The sequence below is a fragment of the Cupressus sempervirens genome, chromosome 10 (genome assembly GCF_028749045.1).
Source record: "Cupressus sempervirens isolate cs-2001-9-10 chromosome 10, ASM2874904v1, whole genome shotgun sequence".
Taxonomy (NCBI): domain Eukaryota; kingdom Viridiplantae; phylum Streptophyta; class Pinopsida; order Cupressales; family Cupressaceae; genus Cupressus; species Cupressus sempervirens.
The window spans coordinates 972,020,762-972,031,436 of record NC_143127.1 but is presented as its reverse complement, the minus strand read 5'-3'; positions in this window follow the sequence as shown (position 1 = coordinate 972,031,436).

Here is a 10,675-nt window from a genome sequence, read left to right as displayed (position 1 = left end):
CCCTATCAGTTGGATCCAAAAACATCACTGCCCTTGAGTACTCAACCATCCTTCAGCCAAGAGAATGCTATACCATCACCTACTGACATTGAAGCTTTCATGAACCAACCAGGAAATGCAGCATTGGTGAATGCCATTATAGACAAAAATAAGGAAACAATCATGGCTAACTTTCAAAGTGACAACATTGGAGCCTTCAACTTTGGAAGACCTCCCCCCTTATCAAATCCATCTTACCCCTTGTTTGAGAAACTCTCACCATGCATAGGCTCTTATGATTCAAATTATCCTTAATATGTGCCAAAAGAAGAGCCTCAACCCACCCCATATGATCCAACAGACCCAAACATACCAGCCTCTACTCAAGTTGAAATCTCCCTTCCACAAGCCAATCCAGCCGCCACCACTCCACCATTGGTCCATACCACTCCATCCCAAACCCCCTTTTCCCAAAACACATCACCATTCACTCCCTTCACTATTGCTACTACTGCTCTCCAACCCAGCCTTCCAAATCCACCCATCTCCCAAATCAGTGCTAGAATCTTTGGCCAACCTCAGCAATATACAACAGGGATGCCACCCATGGGGCTAAGTAATCAACCTTTCATCACCCCCAACTTGTTTACCTCAGCTTAGAACACAATTCCATCATTTCCACTAAGTCCTTGGAGCTCAGTGCCATTAGCCACAAATCCACAAGCTACTACCCTCACTTCACGAAGCTATCAAACCCCACCAGCTACTACCAATGTTCTACCAAGCTCTCAAGTGACCCAAGCTCTTGCCACCACTCTGCCAAGCTTTCAAATCCAGCCACCAAGCTATTAAACCCCATTAGTTCCATTCCCAAGCTTTCAATTCCCACCACCTCCACCACCAACTAATCCATTACCTCCTATTACCAACTATTTTTTTATGCCACTTCTAGGAGGAAATCCATCATCACCACCAACCACCAATTACTTGGCCTCCTTTTCCATGTAGATACCTTCCCAAATGGGGGCACAACCCACATATATTGGTCAAACTCCTCAAATCCAAGGTCAAGTTCCACAAGCTCCCCGATCCTTTCCCCAAGCTTCACAACCATCTTATACCTTACCTCCACAAAGCAATCCAATTATCCCATAGTCAGCTTATGTTCCTCAATTCCAACCTCAAATCCAATATTAGCAGCAAGCCTCACAACACATGCAACAATATGTGCCACCTCCACCTCAGCAACCCATCATCCACCATTTAGTTGCCCAAGCCATGTATAATCCCTACCAGCCCATACCTCAAAGTCATCCATATTCCATTGCCCCATCTAGCACATACCTACCTCAAGGAACTCCTACATTGGGGGCACCCCAGCCATCACCCATTAATTTAGAATGGGAAGCCATGGAAACAGCTTTAAAGAACATCCAAGAGGGAAATGATCCAAAAACCTTCAAGTTTGAGAATGTTTGTCCTTACCCATTTGACAGAGCCATTACCATGACACCATTTCCCAAGCATTTTGAGACACCCAAGTTTGACAAATTCAGAGGAAAAGGAGACCTTGTCACACATATCAAATAATTTTACATGCATTTCCAAGAAGTGGCATACAATTACATCTTTCTCTTGCATCTCTTTCCCAAAAGCTTGGCCGGACCAGCTCTTGAATGGTTTTATAGAATCCCCTATGGCACAATTAAAATTTTTTGTGAATTGTCTAAGGCATTTGTAGCCCAATATGCCCATCTTCTTGAAACAGAGCTATCAGTAGTTGATCTTGTCCACACTAAGCAAAAAGGTGGAGAAAGCCTTCCCAAATATCTACAAAGATGGCAAACCCTTACCACTCGCATCTCTTGCACCTTGCCAGAGTGCCATTTGGTGAAAATGTTTATTGATAATGCCCATCCTAGCTTGGCTCATCACATGACCATGAAATATTTGCAAACCTACAAAGATATCAAAGAGAAAGGAATGATCCTTGAGCAAGGACTCATTAAAGATGGTGTGGTCAAGATTTACAAGGAAGCCAACCAAAATCAATCACATTCCAATGAAAAGTCTAGGTATTGGAACAAAAACAAGCATGTTGCAACAGATGGCATCATTGACACCAGACATGTGAATATTGTTGGTCCTTCTCAAAACCAGTCCAACCCACCATATCAACGAAACAATCAACAAGCTATCAACTACCAATAGCAGAATAACCACATCTATCAAAACCACAATCCAAGACCAAACTTTCAAGGGTCTAGCAATCAAGCTAATGCCATCAATGTAGCTATAGGACAAAAGCCTAGATTCCAACCTGCACCTAGAAATTATACCCCCCTTGGTGAGCTATTGGATGTCATTTTTGAGAAATTAGTCAAGGAAAACCTCATCAAATTTCCTCCTACCCAGCAAATCAACCCAAGCCAATCCAAAGCTGCATGGTACAAAGACAATGAATACTGCAAATTTCATAGGGTAAAAGGTCACACCACTCTCAAATGCATGAAACTGAAAGATTATGTGCAGGGCCTCATTGATTAGAAAGAAATCACTGTTGGTGCCCAAACCTCTCCCAATGCAGGCTTACAGATCTATCAAAATGCTTTTCTTCCTCATAACAAACAATATCCTAGAAAAGCACCTATCCAAGCCAACAATAACAACACCAACAATCGCTAGCCAAACCAACAGCATGGGAAGAACAATGACCACACTTCATCCTATATAGACTATGGTAGCCTCATAGGTTGTATATCTAAGAAAGAGCCTTCTGTCAATGTTATCAATATCCAAGGACCAAACAATGAGTGTGCAGTCACCACTCGAAGAGCGTGATTTAACATCACAGGACCACCAGTTTCACCGGCACCATCAGCTCCATCAAAAAGCTAGTACAATATCTTGGAACACCTTGGGAACATGCCAGCCCAAATTTTCATTTTAGACCTTCTTCACACCAGTCCTTTGTACAAGAACATCCTTGACAGTGCCCTCATAGAATCCTATGTCCTTTTAGATATCAACTCTACTAATTTTCATAATCTTGTTGGACACCTATCCTCCTCATGTGCCCTATCATTCAAACCCACTAACATACCTATGGTCGAGCCAGATCACACCCTTTTGCTTCGCATAACCATCATGGTATCCAATTTTGCTTTGAAAAGTGTAATGATAGATAATGGATCTACCTTGAATATGCGCACCCTAAAATTCATAAAACAAGCTGGGTATACTGAGGTAGATATCATCAATGAGGTTATCACCATCAAAGCTTATGACAACTTGGAAAGAACCATAAAAGGAACTATTCTGCTGCCAATCAAGGTTGGGCTAGTCATTCAAGAGACACTCTACCATGTTATTGATCTAAACCTACCATTTAACATCCTCCTTGGCCACCCATGGATTCATGCCATGAAAGCTGTTCCATCCACTTACCATTAGTGCGTCAAATTTTTTCATCAAGGCACTGAGGTAACCATCCATGCCGATCCAAAACCCTTTGCTTACTGCAATGCAGTTGAAGCTTCATATACAAACCATTGCCTTGGAATTGATATTGGCACATCCATCGCTAGCTCATCCCACACTTGTAATGACCTAGAAACCATCCTTGCCTCCACCCTGTCTACTGTGAAGATCAATAACAAAGGTTGTGGAGAGTATAGTCTGTTAGATGCATTTGTTGTTGGGGCACTCCCACTTGATTCACATGCCCATGGATGACCAACATATCACAAAGCTGAGGAGATTCCACCTCCTTGATACAAACAGTTTGGCCCAACAACCTTTGTATCCTCAAAAATCCCTCTTCATGAGGAGCTCACTCTAGATATCAACAATTGGTTACATAAGGATGCACCTCAAAGAAATAAAGCACGCCTTGATCACTTCAACCAGAAGTATCCCCAAGAACATAAGCTCATCATTAACAAATGGAACTATCAAGGTGGTGGTCTAGGACTAGAAGAAAGAGGCATGTAGTGCCCCATCGATGCACACAAGTGGGAATCAAAGTCAAGTCTTGGCTTTGGAATACCCACATCTAGGGGCACCAATACGGATGGTCACGCTTTTTTGAACATTCACCATGACCTTTTCGAAATTGAAGACATTCCTAAGGAAGTTGAAAAGAGAGCCTATGATGATATCCTAGACCAAATCTCCCTTAGAGACTCTGTTCTCCAAGAACTATCCATCCACCTCATTGACCTACCACTCACCCATCCACAACTCATAGATTGGGACCAACCAAGTGTCATACACATTGATGAGTTCACATCAAAGGAAGCACTTCTGAGATTCATGGGAGCTTAAACTCCTCATAAGAAAACAAAGCCATATTCTTCCTATATCTACAAGCTAGATCCCAAGGGGTATTTTGGAGAAAATCCCCAACCTAGTTCTGATACACCCAAAACTAGAACTAAGGTGAATTCGAGACTAGCTAAGGTAGTGAAGAGAACCCATCAGCAAGAAAATCCAAAGCCATAAGCAGAACATGAGGATTTAGCATTGCCTCCTCAAGATAATCAACTAGAGGTGTCTTCTATTCTAATTGAGGATACTAAAGAAGTCAACATCAGTTCTTTAGAGATCCCCAAACTCGTTCACATTGCTGCATCCCTATCACAAGACCAAGTTGACCTCCTCTTTGAGGTCTTAAGAGAGAACATTGGCTAATTTGCATGGTCATATCAGGACATGCCATGACTTGATCCAAAGCTTGTAGTTCATCATCTTGTAGTCGATCCAAAGATCAAGCCCATCAGACAAAAGCTTAGAAAAATGCACCCCAAGGTGGCATTATTGGTCAAAGCTAAATTAGAAAGAATGTTAGCTGCTAAGGTTATCCAGCCTATCGACTACTCAAAGTGGATCTCCAACATGGTCCTTGTCACTAAGCCTTCCAGTGACATCAAAATCTGCACTAATTTCAGAGATCTTAACAATTCTTGTCCAAAAGATGATTTTCCCTTGCCCAACATAGATATGATCGTAGATCTTATAGTTGGACATGAAATTATGTCCCTCATGGATGGATTTTTTGGGTATAATCAAATCAAGATTGCAGAAGAGGATCAACATAAAACAACATTCACTACCCCTTGAGGAACCTTTTGTTACAACATGATGCCTTTGGGCCTACAAAATATTGGGGCTACCTATCAAAGAGCTATGACAACCATTTTCCATGATCTTATCCAGCATTTTGGAGGATTATGTGGATGATATCTTGGTTAAATCTCACACCTTCATGGATCATCTTGCTGACCTAGAGAAAGTCTTTGATAGGTTAGCCAAATATCACCTCATGCTGAATCCTAAGAAGTGTGTCTTTGGGGTCACATCTGGCAAGCTTCTACTTTCTAAACGAGGTATAGAGATCGACCCTAAGAAGGTCAAGGCTATCTTAGACATGCCTCCTCCCCAAACACTGCGATAGCTTCACTCTCTTCAAGGAAAACTCCAATCTATCTGGCGCTTCATCTCCCAGCTTGCAGATAAGTGTACACCATTTTCACATTTACTGAAGAAGGATGATAACTTCAAGTGGGATCCTTTATGTCAGCGTAGCTTCGATCAGCTCAAGCAGTATCTCACCAATCCCCCTATCTTGGTTCCACTAGTTCTTGGTTGTCCCTTGATCTTGTACATATCAACAACACCTACTACTCTAGGGGCACTTCTAGCATAGCTTGATGACTATAGTAGAGAAAGAGCCATCTACTACATCAGTAGAACCCTAGTTGGTTATGAACTCAATTATACTCCTATGGAAAAAGCTTGTTTGGTAGTTGTTTTCTCAACTCAAAAGCTTCGCCACTACATGCTAACTCATACCATCCAACTAGTCTCTAAGATCGACCCTCTCAAGTATATGCTCTCCAGAACAACACATACAGGCTGTTTGGCCAAATGAGTTATGCTCCTTAGCAAATTTGACATCCAGTATGTGGACAAAAAGGAAATCAAAGGGTAAGCTATAGCAGATCACTTAGCTAATGCACCTCTAATAGATGCATATCCTTTGATCACAAAATTTCTAAATGAGCATATTTGTCTAATTGAAGAATAGCCCCCATGGAAACTTTATTTTGATAGCTCATACACATCTCATGGATCAGGGGCAGGAATATTGTTGGTCACACCTCAAGGAGATTGCATTTCCAAAGCCTTCAAGCTACAATTCCCTAGCACCAATAATATAGCTGAATATGAGGCCCTCATAGCAGGATTAAAGATAGCTACAGAATGGAACATCACTGAGTTACAAATCTTTGGTGATTCTTAGCTCATCATCAAGCAAGCCCTAAATAAATATCAAACCAAAGATGAAAAGCTATTACCCTACAAAGAGCTAGTTGATTAGCTAACCCAACATTTTACAAAGCTTCAATTTACACAAGTACCTCAAATATAGAATAAAGCAGCAGATCCTATGGCTACTATCGGCTCGCACTTGGAAATTGCCCAAGCAGCTACACAGTATGAGTTTTTAGTTGAGTAGCTCCTCACACCTGAATATACAAATGAAGATTCAAATCGTGTTTATATCTTGGTTGGTCCCCAATCCCCTTGGTACCATGAGATTTACGCTTACCTTAACAATGGTATCATATCCCCTCACCTCACATGTACCCAACGCCAGAACCTCATCCAAAAATCATCTCACTATGTTATCATAGCCAATACCCTATATGGTCGAGGTTATCACGATACTCTCTCTCAATGTTTAGACCAAAATGAGGCCGTGATGGTGTTAAAAGAAAGACACTTCAAACTTTGCAGTACTCACACGAGTGGTATTGTCCTAGCATGAAAAATCCTTAGAGCAGGCTACTATTGGCCTACCATTGAAGAAGACTCCTGTGACTTTTTCAGAAAGTGTCTCCTATGTCAGTAGTACCCAAATCTTGTGCACACTCCAGCATAGGATCTACAGCCTATTGCATCACCTTGGCCTTTCGCTTGTTGGGGCCTTGATCTAGTTGTAACTATCGCACCCCTCTCATCCAATGGACATAAATGGATAATAACAGCTACAAACTATTTCACTAAGTGGGTGGAAGCAGTCCCCCTAGTCTATGGTGCCAAAGTGGTACTACCTATAGAGGTTGAACATCCCTCCTTGCGCATATCTTTGCAAGGGTAAATATCAAATGAAGAATACAGAGTAGCCAGACTCACCCAACTAGATCTCTTAGACAAGAACCGACAACAAGCATATGATCATCTCACAGTCTATCAAACTCATCTCAAAAGGAATTTGAACAAGAAGGTGCTCCCATGACACTTTCAGTCGAGCGACATGGCCCTCAAAGAAAACATGAAAGTCCAAGCAAATCAAGAAAAGAAAGGCAAGTTTGAACCTACATGGCTTGGTCCTTATGTTGTCACTGCCTCCTTTGGCTCTGGAGCCTATAAGCTATCTACACCAGAAGGAGACCTCTTGAATGATCCTACTAACATCATTCATCTCAAGAAGTTCTATGCTTGAAGATCCTTGGTATACCTAGCTTTTGAAAAATACAAAAATATATATATATATAGTAAAGAGAAATAAGTGTCCAATGGTGAAAACTTGGCAATTCAAGCACCTTAGATAGGTACCTTGGTGAAAACCTGGTAATTTAGGCACCTTGTGTACTAAGACTAATCCATTATCTATCACTATCCTATCCCTCATCCATTCACCCACCATCCCATAACACACCTACTTGTTCCTTTGGTGTTCCGACCAAATATCCAAAATCTAATGAAGCTTGTAAATACCTCCTATACAGCATGTAAATCTTGTACCTCAGCTTGTAAATCTTGTATCCCCCCTGTATCATAGCTTGTATATCCAAATCTTGTCCAAATCTTGTACCATATTTCAGCTTATAAATAATCTTGTATCCTAGCTTTTATCCTATCACATGCACACAAAGAATCCCATTTTCACTTCAGCTTTTTGCAAACCATCTACCTATCTGCCTATCAACTATTGCAGACATCCCGCCCTTCACAAACATTTCCATCTCACAAAAACAAAACATGAACAAACCTTGTACATTTGTAACATATCTTGGTCAGTCAGCTTGTACATCCTCTTTAGCTTAGTACCATTGTATCTATCCAGCTTTCATGTTAGTTCCTCCTTGATTAGCATCTTGCACACATCGCACAACCCTTGGTTAGCTATTCCAATGCATCCTTTAGCTAGATCTCTTGTCACCAATGTGTTATCCTTCTTAGTTCAGCTTGCTAGATGCATCACTCATCCAGATCCATCAACTTAGGTGCTCTTCAATTGATCCTTGTAGGATATCACTTTCCTCATGTCTGATCTTGGTCCATTAGTACCTCATCCTACCCATCTCGTTGGCAAATGGTTCTCTTTTGGATTTTTGCTTTCTTTTGATTTGGAATTTCCCTTTTGGGTCTTGAAGTATCTTTTTCAAACAATCTTTTTGTTCCCTCCTCAAAGTTTCCACGATCTTCCATATCATGGTATACTATGAATGGTGCAATTTGGGTGTAAGGTCTTGATCAAGTCTTTTGTTTGTTTTTCTCTTTTTCTTGTGGGTTACCCAGTGTTAGTTCCACTCTGATTCTTTTGAGATTCATGTGTGATGTTGGGGCAATCCTTGTGTGTTTGTTTTGAGTCAATCTGTTAGTCCTCTGGACAGTTGGTGAAAAGGCCTTGATGTTCTTGGTAACCTTGGAAATTAACCAACAGTCCTATAGAAAAACTAGTGCTCAACTACATGGTGGTACTTCTCTTTGAAGTATCCCCCTACTCAAAAAGCTTTAATGGATTCCCTTCATCTCCATTATCCCCCATCCATCTCTAGCATCTGTTGCTCCTCCCCTAGCTTATGCATCAGTATCTCTTTGAATCAGTCCTCACCTTTAGCTTTAGGGATCCACCATCCTAGTCTTAGGGATCCACCAATCCAAATCAATCCACCAAGCCTCATCTTTCGAGATCCACAATCCTAGTCCTAGGGATCTTTGAAACCCATCTTCCACCAATCTGACTCTTTGAAATCCTATTGCATCAGCTTTATAATCCCCTCATCCATCTCCCTATCCTAGATTCCTTTTTATAGTGCTCCACTCCTTCATTCCCCCAATCCTGAAAGACTTAAGCTTATTTACTCTTGTGCTTCTAATTTTCCCCTTTATCATTCTCCTGTAGTGAGAGTTTGAGCTAATTTTTCCTCTTCTCTTAAGCCAATCTGAGTCTCCTTGCTCATCTTAGATTCTTCTACTTTTCAAGAAGCTGTCAAGCCTCACTTTCTCTTCCTGCCGCCTTCTTGAGGGGGCATCATCTAAGTCTAGTCTCTCCTCTTCTTATTCGAGACTGGGGCAACCTTGTTGCTAAAACATCTTCCTCGTGTTGTCTTCGTTTGAACTTCTTTGAAATAATATTGTCTCAACACTATGTAAAAGAGGGGCAAAATGTAGACACCTAAATTTGATTACACTGCTTTGGTAATCCTATTTAGTTATCTCTAAAAGCATCATTAATTAAATTCCTATTTAATTAATCCTTTGCCATCCCCTAGCTGATTAATTTAATTAATCATCTATAGTACTAATTGATAAATCAAATAACCTATCATTTATCAATTAAATCCTATTCTTCTATCTAATTCCAAAATCCTAATTTGTTAAATAAATCTATTTGATAAATAAAGCCCTCAAATTTGATAACCCCTAAACTATCCTAAACCCCCTTTTTAGCCTAATTCACCCCATCCACCCATACTAACCAAGCTTAGCCACTAACTCACCCACCCTCATGAATGCCATCCACTTGCAAATCTCTAACAAGCCTAATCTAATCATAAACCCAAGCCTAATCCACCCCCTAATGTTGTCACATTCCCTAAGAAAGCTTAAGACTTTCCTAAGCCAAGCAAAGACAACAATCTCAACTCCCTCCAAAATATCCCAACCACCAAACAATGAATGCTCTTATAAAAGTCATAAAGACTCTTACAAGCCCATTCATTGCTCTTACAAGCCATTATGAAGGGTCTTTATGAAGCTATTATCCCTTGAGCCTCCTTTTTTGACTCATCATTGCCCTTTCCTTCACCCACTTATCCTATGACATGTGTCACTCCCTGATTGTCTATAAGGAAGCACAATCCATGTGCTCTCCTCTCATGCAATCTCAACCCTCCTTAACCATTTCCCCATCCTTACATCTTAACCCTCCATCCCTCAAGCCCTTAGCCTATAAATTAAATCCCCTCCCAAGCCATATCATCACAACCTTTAAGCCAAAGTTATAATGCTAGTTTGAGAACTAAAAGCCATCAACCATACCCTTATAATGCCAAATTGAGAGCTCGCAAAGCTAAAAATTTTCCATTTACTCATCCCCACCATTGAAGCATAGTTTGAGCATCTTGAGCATACATCCCAATCCTTAGACTCATCTACCAAGCAAAGAGCTAAATCCTATTGGGAGAGTCCATTCATTTGGCTCATATTTCCAATTGGAGTTTCCTCTTTAGTCTCTCATTTATGTTATGGTATTTTAGTTTGTAAATTCTTTTGATTTCTTAATTTAGTGTTTCTAACATACTAATATAGCATATACAATAAGACTAAGTTTTAACATTTTGAAGACTATGATGGTGGTAGTGTGAGATTTGGTAATAATGAACCTTGTTGCATAAAAGGA